The sequence below is a fragment of the Taeniopygia guttata genome, chromosome 1, assembly GCF_048771995.1.
Source record: "Taeniopygia guttata chromosome 1, bTaeGut7.mat, whole genome shotgun sequence".
Taxonomy (NCBI): domain Eukaryota; kingdom Metazoa; phylum Chordata; class Aves; order Passeriformes; family Estrildidae; genus Taeniopygia; species Taeniopygia guttata.
Window position 1 is genome coordinate 109,537,010 of NC_133024.1, and position 25,306 is coordinate 109,562,315.

Here is a 25,306-nt window from a genome sequence, read left to right on the forward strand (position 1 = left end):
ATGAAATAAAATCATCTTTTTGGCATAGGAAGGCAGCTACCCTTTCGTATTTGGAGGTACTATTTCCCCTTTTTGACTTTACAACCTTAGAAAGTTGCATCTCAAGTAGACATAAACTGGTATGGCACAGCTTTCAGCAAATGAAATTTTTGGCTTGCAAGTGATCTGTGTTAGGAGAGAAGCTTGTCCTCAGTGGTTTGTCACTGCACTTGCCAGCAAGCCAAGTGGAGAGGCTGAGGGAGCTACAGCTGAGGTGCTGCTGTCTTGAGTGGATGGCCCTCAGCAAATCTTGTCTTTGATCCCTATGCAGTCACATCTCTGCTCTGAATCTGGTGAGCATTAATACCTTTGAATTAGTGAAACAGTGGAGAAATTAATGGCCTCTTTGTTCCTCGTGGGAGAGACCCATCTAAAATGGTAGCCTGAATGGGAACACAGAGAACAAAAAGACATAGGGACTGAATTAATACCAGCTGAGTGTGCATGCCCCGTCTGCAGGAAAAGTAATAGAGAGAGATGGAAAATGAGGACACACCAGAAAATTACTTGTCATCTGCTGTTCAGATAAAGCTGTGGAGAGAGAGAGACCAGGGGGAAAAAGAAGTTCTGTTATGGATTGTGTTGGCTGAAAAGAGTCTTGAAATAGAAACTGCGTCCTATTGTCCGTCCATGCTGAGTTCAGGGAAATAGGGCTCCTGACATCCTTTTTCAATAATAAGCCTTGCACAAAGCACCCAGCTCCAGCACTGGCTTCTTTTCCCAATAGAAACAACCCTCAAGGTATTCAATATTGGCTAACTGCTGTGGTTGCTTTGAGGGAAGAAAAAAAGAAAGGTGCTTTTTTCAGAAGAAAAAGAGAGGTGAAGCTGAATGTACTTACCTAATCCATGTTATCCCTCAGTGACAGGCTGCCACGTCCCATGACTTTGGGAAGTCCTCCCAGAAGCTTCTGAGAGCTAAAGAAACCTCAGCCCTTACTTACTCCAACCTATTCCTGATTTACTCCAGGTAAAAAAGAAACAATATCTAAGAGGTTGTGAATTTACAGCTGTCCTACTCTGTATGTACTTCCTCATGTTTATGACATTTATTTCTGTGAAATAGTCACTTTACACATTAATTTCTAATAGAAAACTCTATTCTAATAGAGTTTTTCTAATAACTCTTTTCTAATAGAAACTGGTAGTCATGTTCAGGCAGTCTGAAAAATCACATCTGTGTCTTAGCAACAGAAAGCATTGCTAAACTGAAAAATGGCCAGCAACAACCCCACACTGCTGTCCTTCCATTATCACAAGAGAAGTGAATGATATTAAAATCAATTTAGATTTGGGAAATGTCATTAATTTTTTCATATAATACTTGCTGGCCTAACTTTTAGGAAAGCCTGATTTTCATTTTTCATTATCTTCTATCTTGCCATGCTACCTTACAACCTTCCCCCTCAACTTGCTGTTGCATGTTGGGTTTTCTGAGTGTGGTTTTTGGGTTTTACCAGTGCCATTCCAAAGAAATGTGGTTTTTGCTGCCTTCCTCCCAGTGCAATCACAGGATGCATCTTAGAGACTGAGTCCTTCAGTCTTTAAAAAAGTTCTGTCTGTAACAAGATGCTTTTTTTTTTCCTTTTAAAATTAATTTTTAACCATTCACTTCACAGCTCTTGTGTCCCATTTTGTCTTCTATCAGACAACAACCAACATTTTGATTTCTTTAGTGTACTTGTGTTTCCATGGTGAAGGGAATATGATCATCTTTTCTTGTGGTTTTACAGATTTGAAAGGCATAAACTATGGATAGGCTTTTTAATCTTCTAAAATGTTTTGGTTGTTTTTTTTTTTGTTTGTTTTGGTTTTGTTTTTTTTCTTTTGCCTTGAATCCTTTGTGTTCTAATTAAATACAATTTATAATCAGGTGATTATTAGATATCAAGATATCAGCACTTCAAGCCCAAGAAAGCTAGTGGTCTGACTTCCAGAATATTTCACCCAATTACCTTTACCTGGGTTCAACATCTTGTATTTGCCTAAAGCATCTCCTACAGAAAGGCATCTGGGCTTGAGATAAAAAATTCATCTCTTCATGTGGTAGTTTGGGAAAATAATTAATCATTATCTTAGAACACTGTGCCTTATTTCTCATTTGAATTTTCCCAGATTTAACCCCCAGATATTGATTCATGTTTGGCTTCTGCTTGATTAAAGTACATAAGGTACTTATAATAAAAGAGTATTCGATCTTTCCTTTGACAGGCTAAACATATGGAGCTCTTCAAGTCTCTTTCTTGGTGCTCTCCCTGAACCAAATCAGGGAAATGAATTATGCTGCACTCAGTGTCCTAGAGGGGAAACAATGGGAGCGTGTTTGGCACAGAAACATTGTGCTTCACTGGGGCTTGGAAGAGGAGGAAAAAGAGGAGGGAGAGGAGGCTGGGCAGGGCAGGAGACAGACATTGCCAGGCGAGCTGCACAAAACCATCAGGGGATGAGCCCAGGTGCCAGCGTGTGCCACGGCTCTGCAGTTCCTTACCTGCTCTTCTGGAAAAGTGCTGAGGACCAGTGCCTGGCTATAGCTGCCTGCATCAGCCTGGCTTGGACCCTAACAAGTCCTGAAACTCACCTGGCAGGGACAGGATTCAGATTTCTCTGCAACAAGACCAAGTGACAAAAAGCATTTAGTCTTCATCATAATCTGCTTTAGACAGAATAAAGATACTGTGCTAGGGAGAAAAATAAAATAGCTTTTATTTCATTCTTTTGGAAAGGATTTTTTGGCAGTCATGTATCACAGAAGGGTTTGGGTTGGAGACCACAAAAATCATCCAGTTCCAACCCCCTGCCATGTGCAGGGACACCTTTCACTAGACCAGGTTGCCCAAAGCCCTGTCCAACCCAGCCTGGAACACTCCAAGGACAGGACACTCACAACTTCTCTGGGATAAAACATATAACATAAAACATATCTCGAAGAGAATAAAACCTCTATCTGTGTCCTCATACCAAAACACCTTCATTAAAAAAAATATTAAGTTGAATACACTATCGCATTTCTATACTTTCTATATCTGCTTGAATATTTTTAAGTAGGTGCAGTTTTTTAATACATATTTGAGTTTTATATGCTTAAACAGGTAAAATTAATAATTATATTTAGCTTTTAAAAATTGTATAGAAAATACAAAATTAAGGACAAGATTCATGCACAGCATATATACAGTTCCTAAAGATTATATTAAAAAGCTGCTCCAAGGAAAGTATATTAGGGTGATTTGGGCCAAGTTACAGGTTTAAGGTTACAAAATTAAACTTTTAAATATCACATTGCCAGGTCTGAAATAGCTGGTGTGTGGTTAATTCTGTGTCCTTGTAGAATTTTAATGCAAAACAAAAAATGAGCTTGGTGAGCCTAGGCAAATACCTTGAAGCATATGAGATTTTTCCAAGCTGGGCCAACTTGTTTTTTCTGGGTTGTATTTTACGTCAGCTGCACCACATGAAATGTATAAATGCATGGAAAACTATAAAAATTGCCAAGGCTGATGTGATAATCTATTCTTCTTAACTGTTGTGAACGCTCTCTATGTCTTGCATTTTGTTAAAGTGGATACATTTATTGTAAGCCTAGTGATTTGGCACTTCAGAGGTAAAAAGCTCTTTACTCCCATCCATAGGTAAAAAAAGGAAAGAACAAGCACAGCACTGCTTTTTAACTATCTGTAAGCACAAAAATGCTTCAGAGAGCAGAGGTCTCCTGCTATCACGTGGTGGTTACCAGGGGAGGATATGCAGCTCCCATTTCCAGAGAGCTGCTCTCCAGGGCTTCTCCTGCTGCACAGCACAGAGGTGATCAATTTGTGCTCACCCACAGCAGGTGAACCAGTATTATGGTTTGCCACCTCCAAGAACACCACCTTGCACCCTTCCTCCTCCTCTAGTCCTGCCATACCCTGCCCCATTCCTGCCTGCATGGTCCTGACCCTTGGGTTCTTCTCTTCGGTTAACTCAGCTCCTTTGGTTGGGAAACAGCTACACTTTTCTTTCTTTTTAACAATTTATTTTTCTGCCTGGGCAGGGAACTGCACAATGAATCCAACAGCCCTGGAGCTGATGCATTGATGCCTTGTTATGAGTCTGGGCTCCTGGCTCCCCTTTCCTAGGGAGCAGCCATCTCTCACTGCCCCTCAACACTGCAGTCCAAAAAGCCACAGAGTGACAGGGCAATGCCTGCTGAGCCTGCAAAGCCTGGAGGATGTGGCAATAGCTCCCTGAGGAATTTAGAAAAGCACTGGTAGTTTCTCCTGAGGATGCTACCCCACCAAAGTCTCTCCATATTGGGTACCAAGAAATGCATCTCAGCAGGCTTGGCCCTGGAGACTCCTATGACAGCACAGTACCTGAGGTGTCAAAGGACCTGGCTGTCAAATGAGGAAAAAATCCCAGACAGATCCCAGACTGTAAATCTTGCAGCCAGGACTCCAGGGAGAACATTGTCCTCTGCTCCCCTTGCTGGTGAATGAAGGAAAAGCCCAAATGCAGAGACCTCACACAGGCAAAGTGTGGCAGGCTGAGAGCACTGGGGAAACATCACAGCTCCCAAAGGACGGCAGTGGGGAACAGAAACCTCCCGGGATGGAAGAGTTTCTTTCTAAGCCCATGAAAGCTTTCTACACACACTGAACACTGGAGGAGCTGGACTCTGGGAAGGTGGGCATGAGTGGCAAAGGATCTGCTGTGCTTTAGTGTGTGGAAGATGGGGACGTGCACATGGATGATGTGTAGGAGTTGCATTCACCAGTTGGGCATCCACACATGGGAAGTGTGAAATTAAGTTAACTCATACTGCTGCTAAAGGTGTTCCTGGTATTCATGTGTACAGAGTGGCTATGCTTTCCCAAGCTGATGCTTCTTCCCCTTTTCTCCCCTCTTAAAAGCTGTTTTCCATGCTTGTGAGAGGGGAAGAGCTGCTTATTCAGGACACAGGAGAATGAGCAGCTGCCTGCAAGGCTCAGCTTGTGGAGATTGGATGGATTCTTCTTAGAACCATCATGTTTGACATGGTCGGTGCTGCCTCCCACAATTTGCAGCACAATTGTGTCCTCCTACACATGTGGGGCCTGACAGTTGCTCTTTACCTTTAGGAATTTAATTTGAATTACCGTGTGCCAAATTCAACAAGAGCTTAATAGATTCTTTATTGCTGGGGATTTTTGATACCAGATCAGTCAGATGTCTGTTGGGTGTGGAGAGTCAAGCCCTCGGGAAAATAATAGACCCATGATCCCTGTGGAATCATCCAGCCTTTGTTTCTGCTTTTCTTTGTTGACTTCTGAAGAGAATAAAATCTGGAGGAAAATTATGGTAAAATATAAACTCTGCCCAATAAATGTTTGATATGGTGGTTTGCAAACCTTGCACAGCTTTGCAAGACTGCTAGATACTCTACTACTGCTATCTGGGAAAACACAGGTTTTCTTCATTATTTCAGTATTACCTCATTACTTCATTATTACTTCATATTACTTCATGTATTACACTGGAATAAACATGAATGCATGTATACCAAAGATCAGAAATCAGGCTGTTGGCACTGACTCAGACAGTTTTCAGTACCAATTTACTCTTAGAATGAAAGTTTATGGTTTCATGCTTTGGTCTTTTCATTGCCCCAGATGGAATTGTGATCAGTCACCCTCCTAGTTCCTTAAGAAACATGCAAAATCCGTCCCACTGAATATTCTTTTTCTTCCCCCTCTTACTAATGTGACCCTTTAAAAAGTGCTGAAATCTAGAAAGCAGAAAAAACATAACACCAAATTTTAAGCTGTTAGAAATGTTTTGTGTATCCAAAGGCATGTAGAAGTTGCAGTTTTTGGACTGGTGTTCATTAGTGGTTTCAAAGGCCCCACTTTCTTTGGCCTGGCCTTGAAAAGATACAGTCTGGGCACAATAATCACATTATTGGGACTAAACAGGACATCTTGAGTAACTCTTCCTGCTGAAGTCAGTGGATGGCATAAGGGCTTTGCTCCCCTTTGCAAGCAGGACGAAAGATGAGTATCTTCCACATGAGGCAATCCAAGAAGTCCTCCTCAAAACACCCATTACTGGGCATGAAAAGACCAGGTGGTAAATTCATCCCCACCAACATGACTCTTGAAGGGAAATGTGCAACTCTGCTTTGGATGAGACATACATGAATTCACTAAATTCAATAGCTCAAACACCTTCTCCCAGCGCTCGCTCTGCTCGCTTCCAGTTGGCTCCTTCAGCACGGCTTTGCAGCAAGCCAGATATTTCATTTACAACACAGAGGTGTATGCCTGAACATATTTGCAGGCCAGGAGGGGATTTTGGCTGGAGAGATTTTTTTTTTTTTTTTAAATTTTGGAACAAGGAGTTAGAAAATTCCTGCCTGGAGCTGGCAGAGGTGGCTTGGTATGGGTTAAGGTGCCAATTCAGCCTCTGACGGGTGCAGGCAAGTGCTTTGCTGAGAGGGTTTCTGGGTCACCTCTGAGGTGTGCCCTGCTTGTAAAGAGACTGTGGATTTCCCAGGATGAAGTGGGGATGCATGCAAGCTGCTAAATGTATGAAACAAAGCATCTGATTGAAGTGGAAATGCCAGAATGAGAAAGGACTGTGTTTTTCAGAAATAAATTTTTTCTCTGTCCTGGATATTCTTGTTTTTCTTTTTGGTGGTTTTTGTTTGGTGGTTTGTCTTTTTTTTTGTTTTTTTTTTTTTTTTTGGGGGGGGAGGGGGGATTTGTTTTTTGTTTCTTCGGGTTTTTTTCTGGCTTTTTCTTTTCCTCTTTTCCTTAAACTGTATAGGAAATGAGAGAAGAGTGTGATGTCTTTTTTACTGATGTTAAGTTTGGCTTGTGGATGAAAAGCTGGCCCAGATTCCAGCTTTCACAGCAAGTTTGAGAAGTCTGTATCTCATGCTATTAAAAGTGAGTGAATCTTGGAGGTTTATCTCAATTTCACATAAATTTAAATAACCCAGAAATTTACATCAAGTTGCAACAAAAATTTAAAGAGGTTGTTGATTCATGAGAAGTTCTGTTTATAGAATCACTTCCTAGCAGATTCCAGCTCAAGTTGTTCACCTCTCATTTTGCAAGTATTTTTAAGAGATTCTCCCTGCTTGTTTCCTGGTTAATAATTGCCTTTCCAGTGGAGAGAAGACCCAGCTGAGGATACTGTGGACCCACAAGTAGAGCCATATATTTGAGGGCACTCAGACTAGACTTCTGTCCTGGCTCATATGCAGAACAGAGACCTGGACTCAAATTTCAAGCAATCCAGAAGTCCTGAGGTGCCCAGATTTATGGTTTGGATTTATGCTGAAGTTCAGTTTTACAGGAACAGTAAATTAACTAAAGCATGGAAGGGAAGTGTCACCAAAATCAACTTTCAGGAAGCCACTATTATCTTCTTCTGTGAACAGAACCAAAAAAAAAGAGATGCATTTTAAATGAAAATCACTTTTCCCCTCCTCTTACCCATTACATTCCTATATTAATCTCTTATAATCTCTTTAAACTTATATATGATTCAAAAATAATATTTGGCAAGCACAGTCATATTCTTTTCATCAATATTTTATTTTGAAACATGTTAAAGAGCTGTGTTGCACAATAAAAAATGTCTCTCTCTAAACATCATTTTCTAATGGGCTTTTTTATGTCCCATAAAATCTGCTAATTTTTCCTTGTCCTCTCTTGTCAATGAAACAAACTATTATTTCTTTCTGCAGAACCAAACTGCAAACAAGAATGTCTGGAATATCAAGAGTAATGATGTACAAAGTCCCTTCTGGCCCCAGCTTCTATTGAAAAATAATTGGATGAATTGGTGATGCTTACATTTCATCTGGCCTGCCACTGTGAGTAATTCCATGGTGCCTTCTTGGCCAAAGTTCAGCCATTTAAGCACTTGGTGAAAATCTATTTGGATGGACTGGGGGTAGGAGTGTGAGAGATAACAGCAGAGGAAGAGTGAAAGCTCTTTGGAATGGTGTTGCAGATGTTGTCACAGCATCTAACCCTGTGCAAGAGGCATCTTGGTTGTGGCTTCAAGTTTCTGCCACAGTGTGAATAACAAACAATGGGGATGTTAACCATAAAAGTCAAGCTGGCCTGGATACAAGCTGCAATGTGATGGGCAAGGGAATTCAGATGGTGGAATAGGCCCTTGTGTGGTATAAATTATTGTGGTACCATGTGATGCCAGTGGAGTTATGACTTACCCAAAGAACTGCCTCTTTGCCTTGCCAAGAAATCATTATCTGGGCTGTCACCTCTCAGAATGGATTAATGAACCAGAACTAAATAGGTGCCAGCTTGCCAATGTTCTTATTGGGGTCATAATTTGCTACAAAATTTTAATAGGAAACAATTCATAGAAAAATGATTTTTGTTTTCTTCCAAATCTCTCAGACAGTAATTCTAAAACATGTGTGTGTTTCCTTTTGTCTTTTAGTTCATTTGTTTTCAGTGACTTTTTCTTCTGTTCTTTTTGATGCCTTAAGTTTTAGCTTTCATATTTTTCAGATTCTGTACTGCATTAGTGTATAACTCTGAACTTCATATAAAGTGTTAGCAGGTTCTCCTCACAGTTTAGTCAGACAAAACAATCCTTTTCCAGCCCAGAACCAAGGACACTCTTGCACCTTCAACCCCAAAAAGTGCAAACAGCAGTGAATTGAGGAGAGCAATCTGGGAGGATGGGACTGCATAACCTCAAGCTGTAATTGGGCAATTAACCCCAATATGGAAATGGACCAGGACTTATGTAAGTGTGAAAAGGTGTGACTCAGGGTCCATCTTGGGTGTAGCCTCAGCCAAGCTCTTGTACTGCCCAAGGTGTCTCTCTTGAAGGCCTTTTAATAAATCCCTACATTATTCCTTTAACACTGTCTAACCTCTGTTCTAGGCAGCCTCTCAAGGCATCACTTTTCCTGCCTTATTGTTGATGGATTTTGGAAGGTTTTGTCAGATTTTCCCAGACTTGTAGATTTGGGAGAGGACAGATGCTCCACAGAGGTTGTCACAGGGAGGTGGGAGCAGGGTTGATTGATTCTGCGAGGTGGGGTCATTATTCCAATCCCCTTTGCACAGCCAGATCTTGGGCTGATTTCTCCTGGGTCTGGGCAGTCCAGGCTGCAACCTGGGAGGGAGAGAGAGGGAATCACAAACAGCAGAGTTCCCCAGGACTTCCTGGGGAAGTGAGGAATGATGAAGTGAGAGGGTGAACTTTTGGAGGAGGAGGTGACTTCTTCCTCCTGCTCTTTGGAAGATAAAGGTGAAGAACCATGTGTGAGGTGGAACCAGCTCCTTGTTTGTCTTGAGCAGGTACTTTTCTATATGAATAGTTGCATTTAAACAATGTTTCTTCTTTCTTTTTTTTTTTTTTTTGGTAGCTGTGAGTTTGTTTATTTTTTAACAGACCCTCCCATAATGAAGTATCCCGTGGTGACAGCACATCAGCCAGCAAGTGCACCCCTCAAGGGATGTGAGGCACCAAGCTTTGCCTGTTCATGCCTAAGGTGTGCATGCAAGACTGACAGACACAGCCTGGTATGTGCTTTCTCAGGGAAGTCTGGAAAGGTGGGGGCTTGACTTCACCCTGGCAGTGTGGTAACTACAAAAAGGGAAGTGGGAGGGCTGGAAAGGATCAGTCTTGTTTAGAGTGGAGTCTTCTCAGACAACCCCATGACTTCATATGAAGTTGTCACACGCCGAGTCATTATTTTGGACACAGCCCAGGCAAAGTGGTGGTCTGAGCTCTAGACACTACTGTTACACACACAAATGGGTAAGAACTTTCCTCTCTACCCAAATAAATGAATACATAAACCCAACACACACATGCCCAAACTGTTAGCCCAATGATTCAGACTGGGTAATTCAGGGATTAACTAGAAGGATCTCTGGTCATTTTATGGTGCTCCTCATCATGCACACAAATTCAAATTATTTTCCTGTTCTGGTAACTTCTAACATAGAGGAGAACCCACACTCCAAATGTGACTTCAAATGCAATTAGAATCATAAAATATCAGGTTGGAAAGGACCTCAGAGATCTCTGGTCTAACCTCTCTGGGTAAAAGCACAGTCTAGACAAGATAGCCCAACAGCCTCCCCAGCTGCATCTTAAAAGTGTCCAATTTACCACTTCTCTAGGCAGGTCATTCTAATGTCTGATTGCTCACATTGTAAAAATTTTTCTCTTGTTTGTAATCAAAATGTCTCCAGGAATAACTTCTACCCATTACCCCTTGTCTCTTCCATGTGGAAAATGGAGTTCTCATCCTCTCTGTAGCCATCCCTTAAATACTGGAACAAAATACTTAATGGCTGCTGCCTTTCAGTAATGCACTGCATTCTGACTAATTGAGATTCTTCTGTCCTTTCTTCATAAAGCAACTCTTGTTTCCTTCACTTAGTTGAAAAAATGTTTCCTGTTAAAGGCTCTTTCCCTGCAAGTTGCCTATGGACACTTTCCAGATAATAATCTGGGAAGTATTTTGGGATTTCCTCAAATCTCATGACTAGATGGATTTCTGCAATGGTCTGAGGGATTGGGGATGATCTTTTCCTCGGGAAGAGACAAGACTTTTATCAAAACAGGGTAACTGACCAGTTTGGTGCTGAGGAGCTCCCAGAGGAGGACCCAGTCCCACTGTTAGAAGTCAGGGTGTAGAAGGATGTGTAAAGGTAGCAGCCAGGTGGTTTATGTTCTTGTTTATTCTATATGGGAGCTGTAAAGAAATGGGATAGTGTGTCTTGGCACAGAATGAATAAGGAAGCTGAAAATGTGATTTTGGGGTGGGGAAGAGCTCTCAACAATGAGGTTGTAAAAACAACTCCCATAAAATATATCTTGGTCAAGTTCAGTTCTGCTTTTTGTGAAATTAGAGAGAGCTGATCTTACAAAAACAAGTGCTTGTTGAGGTTGCTGTTGTATGGAATTGGCGTGTGCTGTTTTTCTAGCAGGCTCTCTTCACTGTCATCAGAGTGCAATTTCTCTAGAGTCGCTGTGGGATGCAACAGATTTCTTGGAAAAGAAGGCTGTGTTGACACCCACAGGCTAGTAATGTTTTCACAAGAAGGAACATGACTTTACATTCGACTCTCTTGAAAAGAGATTAGCAACACTGTGATTTATAAGAATTGCCAGGATTTGAGGTTGCTTTTTCTCCCCTCTCTCTGAATCTAAGCTCCAGCAGGTAGGTGTTAAGTGAGTGAAGCATTTCTGGCAAGATTTATGTGCCCATACAGTAGAATGGGAGTGAAATCTGACAGTCTAAAGGAGGGGGAGCAACTGACAAATAGAGGGGGTGGAAAAGGCAGATTGGCTTGGATTTTTTCTTTCCTTTTCCTTTGCAGTCAAAACCCTTTGAGACTCTTCACTCCTAAGCTGAAAATTTCCTTTGCACAGACATTTCCCTCCCTTGTCCTTTTGTTCTAGCAGTAAATATGGGTCCACAGCATGTACATGGAAAGCAGGCACAGCCAAGGCTAAGTCTCCCTGAAATAATGCCTTTCCTAGAAACAGATGACAAACATTTTCCCCAGAAATGAGATATCTCCTATGATGAAGTTCTCTTAGCAGAAAGAAGCCCTTTCTCACCATGGAGCCTTGCAGTTAAGTAAACAGTACTAAAAGACAGTGTGTCCTCATACAGGAGGGTGTTCCAGCCTGAATAGCAACAAAAGCCTTTGCTTTTCAGAAAGATCACCACCATCCAGTTTGGGTGTGTGGATCACATGGGTGCTGAACAGCACATGATTGCTTTTGCAGGACCATGGTGCTCAGCAGTTCCAGAATTTCTTGGCTGTTAGATGGGGAGCAATCCAGAGGTGCAAGATAGTTGATATAGTTTGTAAAATCCCCAGAAGCTCAACACTTGATGAATAACAGATTACAAAAACCAAAATGAGAGGGAATAGTTCCATTAGCTTCACGATTCCTACTGAGCCATCCCATAGGAACACAAAACAGGGAAATGTTCAGATGATAATGGCATCCTTCTGGCTGCAAAAAGGAGCATTTTCAAGGACTAAACTACTGAATATATATTTAAAGATCAAAACTTAATCTCAAGTTTATTTCTGAAACTGCATCTGAAAGACATATCCTGAGCTATGGGTGAAAGTAGAGGGAGAAAAAAAGAACACTTGATAACTGAGTCTTGCTTTTACAGCCCATGGAAAAACAGACACACAGATAAGGGACAATCTAACATCTGAACAAAATCCAAATGTGAAGTTATGCCTAGGTCCTAACAAATTTGGAGTATCCATCGACCACAGAAACCCATCACCTCATTCATCAGAAATTTAATAAATATAAAGGACTTCAGAGGAAACACTTCGACTCAAGTGATGCCTTTTCTGATGAAGGTACATCCCAAAGAAATTTGCCACCAGTCCTAAAAAAACCCACTGCTACAGCCTGTGTGTTTGTGAGGTGACTGGAGTGACCTCCTGCCTGGGACTACTTCTGTGAAAAACAGTGAGTACAATTCATCTGGAATCTTCTGTATTTCTTCTCTTCTGTGACAGCCTTTAAGGTTTTGAAAACATCCTGCTCCTCAGTGAGAACAACTTGGGATTTTTTGAAGCTTCACTGGAAAATGAGAAAGACTAAAAAAAAATTGTGGTTTTCCTGAGCTGCCAGTCACCTAAGGATTAAACACTGATGTGAAATGGAGAAGATATCAGGATCAAGTTCTGATAACACTGACTGGTCACTCAATAAAACATCATCAGTGGGAGACCATGAACTTGCTCCATCCTAAGAGATGATTGCTGTTATGGCACTGTGGAGGATAGAGTGGCCAGTTTCAGATCCCTGTGTAGCCAAAAAGCTCAGTTTTGCTATGTCAGTGACCTAACCACTGGTGTCTTGGCTAAGCTAAGCTGTTCTCCTTCTTTGGATGCAAACACTTTTTCTGATGAAAGCCTAAGCAAAACTGGTTTGTTTCTAAAAAAGATTTATGTTCTAACAAATCAACATCTTCCAATTAAAAAAAAAAAAAAAAGTGTATTGCTGGAAAATTCCCATTTAGCACTACTGATGAGTAAAAAGTTTTGCTTTACAGATGGAGTTAATAATAGTTTATAAGCTAAAGTGAAAAGGATTTTGGGTGAGCTTCCTAAAGAGGAAGTGAGTCACTGTCTCGGCAGGAAAAGTGTTCCAGATAGGCAGGGCTGGACAAGTTACAAAACACCCCCCAACTGTGTGGAGTCACAGGGAGTGGACAAGGGATTATTTCATCCCAGATTGCAGAAAAGCAGGAATTAGTAGGGGGCCTTGACTACCCCCAGCCCATGTGTCTCTGGGTATGGTCTTCTCCCATCTCCCAGGCTCAGAGCAGCTCCACTGAGTCATCCCAGGGAAGGCGTAATGGCTGAGGAAGGAGCAGGTGTTGCAGATGGGTGGGTGATTCAGTGGATGGTGTTATTCCTACTGAGTCAATGCTAAAGCAGTTTGTAAGCAGGAAGTTGGGGACACTGTGTGGCTACAAGATCTGCTTTCCAAATCCAGTGACATTCACGGAGTCTGCGGTTCCCTCCGTGTGCTTTCCACAGGGTGAGTTGCTTTTAGTTGTTCCTGGGCACAGCATTTTCAAAACCAAAAACCAGAGAGGCATTTCTAAGGTGTCTGTCAGTGGAATTTACAATCTTGAGAGTCCAGGTCAGTTTTGATGATGGTATTTCTACATTAGGAAGGCATTTTTGGAAAACAGAGTCCTATGTTCTTGTGACTGACTTTGCAACCCTCCCACTGGTTCCTGGAGTGTCTGGGTTGAACCTTTACCTGGAATTCATCTCAATGAGAGCTCTGTATATTTTGTATTTGACAGAGCACCAGGAATGGTGCTGGCACTCCTCAGGTGTACTTTGTGACCATGAAAAGCAAGTTCTCCATGGCCACCATGACCTTTGAAGTGCCAATATTGTCTTACAGAAGAAAGGTGGAGTTGCTGCATCTCCTCTGACTTGCTTAACTCATTGAAAATGTTAGAGAACATGTCCTGTAATGTTCTAAACTTCTCAAGTAATTTAACTTTTCAGAGGAGAAATTATATTTCACTTTCTCCATGTGTGTACACAAGTCAAAACTGCACACATTGTACAGCACAGAGGAGAAGATTTAGATCTTCAAAATCACTGCTGTTTCCTCTGTCCTTTTTCCATTTGGGTGTCTCTCTTCTCTTGCTGGAAGCATTACAAGTTTGGAAGGTGAGTTATTCCACTCTTCAGTAATTCAGCACTTAGTCCTTCCAATTCCTTTTATTCCATGGAGTTTCCACTTGGTTTTTAAAATTAGATAGCATGTTTCCCTCCCGTAAAGAGGGAAAATGAAAATATAATTACTGAATCTCATAAGAACATCGCCAGGCTCTGGTCCATATGGTGCCTGGGAGGATGGCAGATACTTCTGTGCATCTCTGCAATGTCATGAAATGGTCCAAAGATCTGGGTTGGCAGAGGTGGCCTTCCAATTTCTTGTGCAGAGAGCAATTTCTGGGGAGACCACACTTTCTGGGGACATAAACTAACTTAGCCAACCATTCCCTCTGAGGCTGAGGAAAACGAAATGGGCAGCTTTCCTTAACTCATGGTTGACATTTGCACTTACTGTTTTCCACCTGTTTTATCAAGCACTTCTCTTATGTTTTATTGGCTGAACTTTTCATCCATTTGTCCTCTGCCATCTCTTCTTCCTTCGCTGAGGGTGTTCACAGGAGCTCAATGGAGTAAGATTTAGAGAGCAGATTTTAGATGGGCTTCATTTCTGGAGTGCAGTAATGACATACACTTATTGTTGCTTGGTTATTATTGTTTTTTTTCTAAATAGCTGTTTTTGCTCTTTAAGGATTTAATTCTGTTTTTACTAAGAACAAAAATCATCCAAATTGTTATGTAGGGAAAACTCACTTCACGAGATAACAGGGTAAATCTTGATGTTATGTTTCTTTTAAAAATTATATAGTTTATAAAAACCATACTGTTTCTAAAGCTGAAATGCTATAAACTCCAGTGTTTAAGCACTGGCCTGAATGCATTTGCCTCACTACCTTTTTGCTTTTTCTTTGCATAGATAATTTGTTCAATGCTATGGAGAAAGTCTGTGTCAAACTTGGAAAAAAACCAATTCCACCAGGATGCTTTGGTCACAGCATCATCCACCTGCTGCACAAACAGCAGCCACATCCCAGTCCAGCCCAATGCCCATAAAAATGATAGTGATGAGAGCAGCTTAAGCAGAGGGACCACCAGGATCCAGAATTTTCCCATTACCTTTTGCTTCATCATTTTCATCACAGCCTTTCTTTCCTAAATAAGGATATATTACATTTTTATTTCTTGAGAAGAATTTAGGCAAAATCCACAACGTTAAATAGGAATTAAGTTCAGCTACATCTTCCCCATCTCTTTATGAGATGTAAGCCAAACCTTAGATGGGATGCAATCTCCTTTACTTCTTTCCCTCTTTCTAAATAAATCTAGAGTTGAATGATTTGGCTTGAATTTATATCAGTTATTATTCAGAGAACAAAATGAAGAGTAACAGCATGTATCAATTAAATTTTCCTCATCCACATCCCTGCACTGTTTTCCAAGTGAAAGCAGTGAATACAATCTCTGCTTTCATAAAGCTTCTCTGTGGTAAAAGTGTTCCACAATTGCTTCCTACTGAGTTTAGCCCCAGTTTCTTTACTGTACACCTTTGCTAGTCAGGTACAACAAGCAGAGCTATCACTGAGAATTAGACAGTAAAGTAAATTCTAATGAAGTGAAAATTATGATTTTTAATGCCTGTACAAATCTCATGATCCTCCCCCTTTCTGTTAAAATGTCAATAATTTTATAATTTTTTTTTACAGGCCAGGAATTAAAAGATTAAAAAAAAAAAAAGAAGAAGAAGAGAAGACTACTATTATTTTGTACTACATATTAGTCTGATGGACTTGGCAACGTGCTTTCTGATGTCCTAGCTTTCGAGCCCTTTGAACCACTGTAAACACTGCTGGAGAGTTGGAAGAATTAAAATAAGGCACTGATTGAAAAAACACAGAAGAACCAGGCTGATCATTACTACATTTTTTACTATAAAACACAGTGAGACAAACAGTAAACAAAAGCCCTGTAAGCACTCTGAGTCTGCAGATAAAAAAAAAAAAAAAAAAAAAAGATATTGTTCCTAGAGCAGGGAGCAGCTTTAGGTTTCGGATCAGAAATGTCCAGCACAGTGGGGCTCTGACCCTGACTCTGCATCTGTTTAATGTTGTGACAATGTAGATATAAAAACCTGTCTCCTAAACAGGTAACTGAATCAGGGCTGGTGAGAAATAAATGTCCTCAAAAGCATACTCTCTCACTTGTTCCCATCCCCAGAGAGAATCAGTGACCCACAAATTTTACCTGGATTCCTCATGGAGGTGTAAAGAAATGGTTCCCATTTCCCAGGCCCTAAAAAGCAGCTCCTTGTGGGCAGCACAGGGAAGTTGTGCTACAGATTTCCAGAGAAGAGGTGTGGCCCATGGGAGAGCCTCAGGAGCAGACACCTCTATTTTGGATATCTGGACCAAGCCAGACTCCAAGACCTCTTCTGCAGTGCTGTGTCTGCTTTGGCATCCTCTTCAAAATGAATGTGACCAACCAGAGAGAGTTCAAAAAGCTTTGGATATGTGGAAAAATTTGCTTCACAGAGGCAGGGTTGAAGCTCTGTGTGTTTAACTTACTGATGAAGTCAGCAGATGGCTCGCTCATAGTTTATTAGCTCTTATGTTAAGATAAGGTATTTGATAGTGAAAGGTGATGTCAAGAAGGCTGGACTTTTTTTTCCTTGAGGAACAGATTTTACTTTAGGCTGAAGTTACTTGGCTCAGGAGTGTTCATTCACTTAAGAGGGAACAGCAAGTCCCTTAGGGGCATTAAGGGATTGAGCGGGTGAAAAACTGCAGATGATGGTGATGGTAACTCCTGGCCTTGAAGCTTGACTGTTCTATAAAACTTCTGGGTGGAGGGATCATAAGAGAATGCACCATGGGATTTCAGAGATGTGTATAAAATCCTACCTCAGCATTCTCTCCGTGTGCCTGGAACAAACACTGTGCTGTCCCACGCATTCAGATCTGGCTTAAGAACGTTCAACTGGTCATAAAGCTAAATGACAAAGTAACAGAGCACAGGAGGGGTGGCTGGTGATGTGTAAAGGGTATTTCAGATCCTTAAAAGTGATTGTGAGCAGGAGATAAACAACTCACTTCTTAATCACGGTGTGCCATGCTCAGAGGAAAGGCAAATGTCATTGCAGAATAACAAGTCCTCTGATGGCACAAAATAACCTGCTTGTAGGGCTTTCAGAGGTTACTTCAAAGCTTGCAGTCAGAATGTTATCAGGATCTCATGTTTCAATATTTGTGTTAAGCCATGATGTTAAAAAAACCTCAAAACATTTTTAAGGTGAAGTTGGAGCAGGTTTCTGAAGATAATTCTGGGATACAGTCACCTGTGGAGTCACCTGAGAAGGGGGAATGGTGGTTCAGGAGGTCTTTTCCCATTTCATACTGATAAAATGTAATAATTAAATAAAGAGGATTGTTGTGCAAGGGGGCAGCAAGCTGATAGAAAGACATGTCAAAGCCCAAGCTTGTACAAGAATTGGAGCTAATCTGTGTTACCGTGTCTTCTCCTTGTCTGTGCAAACTGGAGTTACAACATGTACACCGAGCAGCACTGATTTCTCAGTGCTCCCCAGCTGGAAGGAGCTCAAGGTTGGACCCATGAATGGGGCAGTGCCACCACCCTGTTGTGTCTGCTGGCTGCCCCAAAGCACTGGGGACCTCGAGTGCTGTGTCCAGCTCTGGGTCCCCCACTTCCAGAAGGACATTTTGGTGCTGGAGTGAGGCCAGAGAAGGGCAGTGAAGCTGGCAAAGTCCTAGTGGTGTTTAGCCTGGAGAAAAGCAGGCTCAGGAGAGACCTTGTCACTCTCTCAGCTCCCTGAAAGGAGGTCATGGCCAGGTGAGGTTGGTCTCTTCTCCCAAGTAATAAGTGTCGGGACAAGAGGAAATGGTCTTAAGCTGTGCCAGGGGAGGCTTAGGTCAGACATTACGAGGACTTTTTGCACAGAAAAGGTGATTAGACATTGGAGAGCTGCCCAGGGAGGCAGTGGAGTCACCATTCCTGGAGGTATTTAAGTAAAACTGGACATGGCACTCAGGGCCACGGGCTGGGTGACACGGTGGTGATCGGTCACAGGTTGGACTTGATGATCTCAGAGGTCTTTTCCAACCTAATTGATCCTGTGATCACTTTGATCCTTATCACTGCCCAGAGATCATTGTAACCTGCTGCCACTGAAATATCACAGAACAGTTTGGGCTGTAAGGGACAGTGTTTCAGAATTGTTAGTGGTCCATGGTCACGCGAGGACTCCTGCTGCCAGGCCTTTAACCAATCCACAGATGAAACCCCATGCATTAAGATACAACATTTTAAGTGAAGTCTCAGAATACTGCACTAAGTATTTTCCACAGCTGCCAGATTATTATTACACTCCTGCCTTGTAGGAATTCTGGAAATCTTTTTGTTTTAAATGTGAACAGTTTAAGTGGCAAAATTCCCTTCGGTTTTCAGCCAGCTCAATAAGGCAACAGCACTGGCTCAGAGGAAGGGGAAGACAGGTCACCTTGAGAAGTGAGACTGACTTTATGCTACTTCTCTCACTGGTACTTTCTTCCTCTGACCTGGGGATTTTTGCAGGTGAAGGAGGGACAAGTCTTCCCTGCAATGTCCTAGATCCACAGTTCTAATCCACAGTTCTGTATCCATAAGTCCATGAGCTGTTCAGTGGCTGCATGCAGCTTTTCCCTCATCCCAGTAAAAGAGACAACATTTAGGATCATGCCAGTTTGTATCCAGGAGGATGCTGTTTTGACACTGATACTTAGAGACAAATATTTATTTGGGGTGACCCTGTTTATTTATCCTGCTTTGTTTTTCTTCCTGGACCAGTGGGAACAATCAACAAGTTCATTTCCTTGTTGGGAAATGATGGCTGTACTTGTCAGTAAGCTCTCTAACCAAAAGAAATTTTGGGTTCTGGTTTTTACCCAGGACCACATTTTTTTTTTTTTTTCTGTATGATTGCTTTCTCCTTGTTTTCACTCTCTGTCTGATTTTTAATAGACCTGCAGTCCAGCAGCACTCCAATGTCTTGATCTGCAACTTATCTCCAAGGAAATCCCATGGGACACATCTCATGACATGTGGTCAGTGGCTTGGGGATGGTCACCCATCATCAAAGAAAGAAAATTGTTTAATTATTGAATGTTGGTACGTCACCCAGCATCAGCCTTTACAAAGTCTGTGATTTATGGCAGTTGTACAGTAAAACAGCCTTTCATGGCAGGTAATGTTTACATATTGCCCAACCTTGCCTAATTTCTATGTACATTTCAAAGATTATTGGTTAAAATGGTCAAAGGTACCATTACCATAAAACATCACATGCTTTATGCTAGGAAGTTGTCCAAGGTTAACGTGTCTGCACAGGCAAAGGAAAGGGATAACTTTTATTTTAATGTAAAGCCTGTATAATTCAAGAACTAAAGAGAAAGAAGTCCAGCAAAATAAAGGTTATTATGTAAATAGAGCTGAGAGAAAAAAAAAAAGCATCTTGAAAGAAATGTGACATTTACATGGCACATTTAGGAAAAGTTCTTTCTCATATCCAGGTAATTTTAATTGTAAGAGGGCACCTGTTTGTTGAATTGTATGTCTTGAAGATTCTTGGGAGGTATAAAGATCACAGATTATGGCTTTGGCTACTGTTCAGCATACGAAATCAAGGAGAGGAGGAATTTAACAAGTGTGAGTGTTGTAAAAGCTGTCACCAAGCAGTGGTTGTGCTGGGAAAACCAGTAGGCTTGGTGCATCTTTGGCACTTGGCTTGCTATGTGTGAAGTCCCTGCAGTGCCACTTGATAAAATCAGAAGTGACAGTGCTTGGTGTCCTCGAGTCCATCAGCACAGGGACAGTGGGGACAGCCACTGGAACAAGTGGAGTGAGTGCCTGTGGGTGAGCAGCGTGTTAAAAACACTCAAAGGGTCTTTGATTTAAGGGCTGCAGTGCCTCAGTGCTTTAGGGAGTGGATCTGGCTGTAGGCAGAGAGGAAAAGTAGCAAAAGAAGAGACGAGAAAGTACAAACTAGAATTTTTGGAAAACACTTCTTTTACCCCGCCTTTGTTAAAAATTAAAACAAATACCCACCAGCTGAAAAATTATATTGAATAATTGCACTTCAGATACTATGCCAACAAAACACACATGGGCCGTGGTGATAAAACATTTTCTCCCAGTGGAACAAATCACTTATCAGGCTATGATACAAAGTAAGGAAACATTTCAGTACAAGTGAACTTTAGCTTCACAATAGCTGCAATAAGGGAATGCTGACTTTCAGCTGCCTTATTTGGAGGAGAATTATCCAGACCTACCCACAGCCTTTACTTATCTGCTATTGTGTAATTTTTAATGTCATATTTGCTTATACGTGCCCCATAATTATTTTCCACTAGAGACATGTACAGCTACTCTTTTGCTGCCTCACATATTTCCTTTAAATTTTCATCTCCCTCTTTTCTCAGCCACTTTGTCTCTCGCTTTCTTTCCATACCATAACTATTTCCTTTCTTTCATTCATTTTTATATTATGTCTTCCTTTGCTTTTGTCTCTTTGTCCTTTCCCATCTTTCATATTCTGTGTGACACAAAGACCATAGACTGTCATTTTTGCTTTTCCCTATTTCGTTCTCCATGATGTTTTTGATCAAATTTGAGAAGAGAGAGAAAAATTTTGAGAAGCTTTTTCATTTATCCTGATCTCTCTAGTCTTCTCTATGTTCTTTCTCCATGTGAGGAAACTAGCAGCTCATCCTGGAGAGGTTGTTAGAGTCACATCTATACTGTCTTTTGGGTGCCAGGACCTGGAACAAAAGATAGGGTTGTGATGTAGAGTAATGCTCAGAAATAGCACCTAAATTTTTCATTACCCTGATATGAAGAGGAAGCTGAGATTCCCCTAAGAATCACAATTAAGCTGATTTGAAAAGCCTTGTGAAAAAGGAGATTGCAAAGGTGGTGTGACAGAAAGGTTCCTCTCTGAGGTTGAGGTGTTTGTTTGCAGTGCATTACTCCAAGGGCTATTTCTGCCTATTGCTGATGACACTTCATCACAGAGATTCTTAAAATATGGGTATTTAAGTCTCATGGCAGAGAAAAAAAGAAAGAAAAGGAAAGCAAAAGAGCCCTCCAAGCTCAGCAGGTGATACCACACTGGCATTATTTAGAGTTTTTCCTCATTTTTAATCTGTGTTTTTTGTTTGTTTTTATAAATACTGGAGAAATGAAGGGATTATGCAAATGTCACCCAAGGACAGCTACTTTTTCTGTTCAATATATAATTTCCATATTATTCTTCATATTTGGAAGAAACCCACAACTTCACAGGAGGTAAAGCAATTCCAAAAGCACCACACTATATGTGTTTTAGGGACACTATATGTGTTTTAGCAGTCTGATAAGTACAAAATAACGAATTTTGCAGGAAAAGGGTGTATCAGCTCTGCTTAAATATAGTGCCTATTTTCTGTCAGCATTTTGTGACTAAAGAGAACTTGTAGATGCAGAAAGTCTATTGACACTACTCAGCCTAAGCCAAAACTGTTGCATTTTCCTTCTTTTCTCTCCTCAGCAAAGCAAAGGGGTTGTAATGTACCAGGCTGCTCCTTGTTGGAAGCAGCGAGTAGTGCCACATATGAGCTTTTGTTGCTTTGACATGCTACCTTAAAACCTGGTAGCTTTAAGAAATGCAAGGCAGAAAAATTTAATCTCCTGGAACATGACGTAAAGCCATTTAATTATTTTCAAGACATTCTTGGAGAATGACTGGGCTTGCTGCTCGAGGTGGGGCGTGTGCGTGTGACTAAAGGTTTGCACTTCACCAAAAAAGGCCTCCCGGGTGTCCCGGGGTTGTTCAGTCAGGTTGTTTCCTGGGCTGGCCTGGAGACTCTGGGCACTTGGAAATCGTGGATGCTTTCCAACCAGGCTGCCAATTTTCAGACCAGCCCCTGGGGAATTCTCAGGCTCACCCACTCCTGCCCACGAACTGCAGTTTCAATGCCCCTGACAGCAAAATGCTTTTCTTTGGCTGTGCTCCCACCAAGCACCCACAGCACAACTCCAGCCCTGCCATTGCAAAAGATGCAGGCCTCTGAGTATTAAGGATGGGTGAGAGATGGATTTTTTTTTTTTTTTTGGTCCACAGGGAATTAATTCTTTCTCAGAATGGAAATAAAGCTCTGATTTTTTTTTTTCTCAAATTTCCTATGAGGCCAAACCAAATCCCCCCCCCCCCCAATCACTCTTAAAACCCCCTTTTTGAACTGCTCTCAAAGTTTCATTTTGATAAAAAACTCATCTCATTCTTACTCCACCTTGAAAAATATTTTTTTTCATGTACTATAAAATGAAAGTCAAACCCTTGTAACCCATCTTTTCAACTCGAAAAACTAAAACACTCACTTTCAAAAAGTTCAGGCTAGACCTTTGATGACTTTCTCTAAGATATTTTGTTTTCCAAATGATTTTTTTTTTCATTATTCTTTGAATTTCAGAGAAAACCCTTTATTTTTAACAAATTAACATTCTTAGTGTTTTGGTTGGTTGGTTGGTTGGTTGGTTGGTTTGGTGTTGTTTTTTGTTTTGGGGTTGGTTTTGTTGGTTTTTTTTTGGGTTTTTTTTTTTTTTTTCTTGTGGGAAAGGTGTTACCATGGAAGATTTCCATGCAGCTCCGCAGTGAGCTGGCCCATGGAGATACTGTGAATGATTTTACCAATCAGCAGTAGAGAAGAGAAACATTTGGAACAAAACTTGACCTAGGGTCTTCTCAACTTCTCCTCCTCAGTGATGTACCTGCTTCTCTTCCCTGTATTCTTGCACAAACCAACCACTCTCCTAACCTATAATATAGGCACAACTGAATATAGGCTTCAGACATTGAAAGAAGCTGGAAAGATACTCTAATCAAGTAAATAGATCTTCACAGAAATGTGGGAAGATCTAATTCTGCTCTACAGTGGCTGAGATTCAGTGTTCTTCTCCTTTGGTATTCCATTTTTTCTGAGGAGTGTTGTCTCCAAAGACTGCATCCCAAGATCTTTGAAGCTAGCTGAGAAAATCCCTTATAATGAATTTTTACATAATTTTGAAAATCCTGACATTTATGGGTTGGGGGCCTTTTTTTGTTTGGTTGGGTTTTTTGGTTGGTTGGTTGGTTGGTTGGTTGGTTGGTTGGTTGGTTGGTTGGTTGGTTGGTTGGTTTTTAATTTTTTTTTTAATTTTGTAGGAAGAACTGCTAGCTTATTTCTGCTCTCTTCTTTGCCAGCTGTGGTCGTATTAGGTTTTGAACTGAGCTCTAAACCTTAATTACTGTAGCAGCACTGCAAAAAAGCCAGTCTAATTCTGGGAATACAAACATTCAGTTGTCTCTCAAAAGTCTCAGCTAGAACAAAATGTCTTTTAAAAGGTACTTAATCTTTGAAAGCCAACTGCTCTGCTCTTCTTATCACCACCTTCAGCCTCTAGGTCTAGAGGTTTCATCCCTTTCCTTATACAAAAGCTGACCTAGAAGAACCAAAGCAGGGTTGTGGGTACAGAGATGTTTCTCCTCCCAAGGTGGGTGGAAGAATACATAGCACTGCTTTGTTAGAGAAAGGTTTTCCATCCATTCTCAGCCAAGGGAGACACATTTCAAGTTCACATTTCAGCTGACCAGACAGAGCTATATGGCTCTCAAGGAGTTTCTGTGGCAATGGATGAAAATATTTGTATCTGGATTTGTCTTCTGCTGTTTTTGTCAACACCAGAAAAGGTCAATTTTTTTCCTTGGTCAGGGAAAGATGATGTCTAGAATTACAACAGCATGAAAGCTAAAAGAAGAAAATCAAGAAGTAATTTTGGCAAGTGGTGGATCCTTCAGTGTCCAGGAACCATTAACCTATTAAAATTAAACTGTTTCTTTTTCTGTCCCCAGGACACTTCAGTCATTCCCATAAGCTCAGATCCTTCCAAGCAACTCAGAGGAAGCAAAGCTCCCAAAAAGGTCCCTGCTCATCTCTTCAAGCAGACACTGCAGAGAGAAAGCAGCAGCTCATCAAGCCATAATGTCAAGAAAGGAAATGAACTGAACTAATTCTCTTTTCCTTTTGCTAGCCGCAGCATTTTATTTTTGACTTTTAGAGCCGAAACATAGCAACATGGCACTGAACAGAAGGCTTCCTAAATCTTAGGGAATATCTATTCTTGTATTTAAAGCCTAAAGGAAATAGAATGCCTATTCTGAATATCTTCAAAGTAAATCAATAACTAAGCACGATTCCTATCCTAGTGTTGTTGGAATGAGAAGCTAGATTCACAAATTGTTACACTATGGAAATTTAGAGTGCATTAAATCTGAGTCTTGCCCAGTACACTGTCACTTTTCTGTCAGATTCCCATCCCAACATCTCTTTTATAATGTTAATTTCAAATGTAGCTCCCCTATATCTTTTGGCTAGGAAATGAATATATGCAAGACCCCAGACCTCATGATTCCAGCAGCATGAGGGAGCAGCACATTTGAGAACATATTTATCATTTCAAGGAAGACATTCCAGGTTGCTTTTTCAGAGAGTGATTGAAAGCAGTTTAGGAAATGAAGAACACTAAAATAAGAGGAAGATGGAGACACAGAAACTGGTATGGTCTCAAATTTTTTCAAGAAGATCAGGATACTTGTGTATATTACAGTAATTTCCACCAAAGTGTAATTTCAAATCAAAATTATTGGTTTTCTTCAAGTAATGCAGCAAAAAGTTATCAAGTGGCAAATTTCAGGGTTAATAAAGCACTGGCTGTTGCTCATGCCCACTGTTGGATATAAGAATACAGAAATAACTCATCAATGGTTTGAATTGGCATTGGATTTTTAAATCTGGTGGTTCTGATTTTAATTTAACATATCCTGTGGTGCAGTGTGTGAAATATGTACTTAACCCAGATTGTTGTGAGATGAAAGCACACTCGTGTTTATTTTACATTATTTGCTGTAGTTTGTTGAAAGCCAACATTCCTGGGCAGTGAATGCAGCAGGGATGAATCATTTGAACTAGGTGAGGGGTTAGCAGCTGGAAGAAAATGAAAGTTAAATAACTACATTAAATTTCAGCAAAATGGGTTAAAAAATGTAATGCT

The 25,306-nt window shown here is 41.0% G+C and overlaps 1 long non-coding RNA gene across 6 annotated transcripts in view; it reads left to right on the forward strand.

Moving 5' to 3' along the window:
• The window catches only part of LOC115496969 (uncharacterized), a 31,166-nt gene extending 6,151 nt beyond the window's left edge, over positions 1-25,015 (forward strand). For 2 of the 6 annotated variants that reach the window (XR_012058167.1, XR_012058179.1), the window contains exons 2-5: positions 7,750-7,878; positions 8,640-8,786; positions 9,415-13,592; positions 15,895-17,651. This is a non-coding gene — a long non-coding RNA (uncharacterized lncRNA). Of the gene's footprint in view, positions 1-901; positions 1,009-7,749; positions 7,879-8,639; positions 8,787-9,414; positions 13,593-15,894; positions 17,652-24,107 lie in introns of those variants that run through there. The other 4 variants (XR_012058176.1, XR_012058169.1, XR_012058172.1 and 1 more) reach the window with 4 other exon arrangements.
• The last annotated feature ends 291 nt before the right edge of the window (positions 25,016-25,306 follow it).